Source organism: Papaver somniferum, chromosome 7 (genome assembly GCF_003573695.1).
Source record: "Papaver somniferum cultivar HN1 chromosome 7, ASM357369v1, whole genome shotgun sequence".
In the NCBI taxonomy this organism is placed as follows: Eukaryota; Viridiplantae; Streptophyta; class Magnoliopsida; order Ranunculales; family Papaveraceae; genus Papaver; species Papaver somniferum.
This window is the reverse complement of record NC_039364.1, coordinates 196472056-196473677: the sequence shown is the minus strand read 5'-3', so window position 1 is coordinate 196473677 and position 1622 is coordinate 196472056.

Genomic DNA, 1622 nt, shown 5'->3' with positions numbered 1-1622 from the left:
AAACAAACTCGTCAAGGTTTCCCAAAAGCAACAACATTCAGAGCCTCAAAGCCATTAGAGCTTCTTCATGCTGATTTATGTGGTCCTATTACACCACAAACCCTTGCAAATAACAAATACATATTTGTTATTATAGATGACTTCTCAAGATATATGTGGTCTATTCTTATGAAAGAAAAGAGTGAAGCATTTGACAGATTCAAAGCTTTCAGAAATCTGATAGAAAAAGAGTTAAAAGAGGAGGTCAAAATGCTTAGAACTGATAGAGGAGGAGAGTTCACTTCCATAGAGTTCAACAAGTTCTATGAGTCAAATGGAATCAAAAGGAAACTCACAGCACCATATACACCACAACAAAACGGAGTGGTGGAGAGGAGAAACATGACTCTAATGGAGATGACAAGAAGTTCTTTAAAGGCTATGCAGGTACCTAATTATCTATGGGGAGAAGCTGTACAACACTCCACATACCTAATAAACAGGATACGTACGAAAGCTATGAAAGGCATGACTCCATATGAAAGCTTGCGAAAGAGAAAACCAAACATAGATCATTTAAAAGTGTTTGGTTGCAAAGCATACGCAAAAGTTGATTCTGCAACTTTTAAGAAACTGGATGATCGATCTCAGACTCTTGTGAATCTAGGAATTGAGCCTGGATCCAAATCTTACAAATTATTCAATCCAACAACGAAAAGAGTGATAGTGAGTCGTGATGTGGTATTCGATGAAAAAGCAAACTGGAACTGGAAAGAAACTAATGATGGACCAAGTAGGGATCCAGGAATGTTTCACATGAGATGGGGTCAAGTAATTGATGAAGGCGAAGGACCCATAATCATCAATACCAATGGAAACAATGATGTTAATCAAGAAGAAGAAGAGAATAATGAAACCACTGAGAATAACGAAGAAGTAGAAGAAGAAGAAGAAGAAGAAGAAGAAGAAGAAGAAGAAGAAGAAGAGATCGATGAAATAACTCAACCCATTCCACTGCGAAAATCAACAAGACCAGACTTGTCTTTCTTTGTGGGAGTAGCAAGCCGTTATATGCAGAGTCCACGCAAGTCTCATGGTGATGTAATAAAGCAGATATTGAGATATCTAAGAGGAACAATCAGCTATGGATTGAAGTATGGTCGAGGAGGATCAAAAAGAATTGTTGGGTATAGTGACAGCAGTCATAATATTGACCAAGATGATGGAAAAAGTACGACAGGTCATATCTTCTACCTAGGAGATGCACCTATCACATGGTGCTCACAGAAGCAAGACACAGTAGCCCTCTCATCCTGTGAAGCTGAGTTTATGGCTGCAACAGAAGCAGCTAAACAATCAATATGGCTTCAAGAACTGTTGGGTGAAATCAAAGGAAGAGAACCTGAAAAGTTCTCATCAAGATTGATAATAAGTCTGCAATTGCACTCACTAAAAATCCAGTGTTTCATGGGAAGGAAAAACACATTCAGAAAAGGTATCATTTCATACGAGAATGCATCGAGAATGAGGTCATTAACGTTGAACACATACCATGAACTGAGCAGAAAGCAGATATATTGACAAAGGCATTAGCTCGGATCAAATTTGAAGAAATGAGACAATTGATTGGAGTACAAGATATG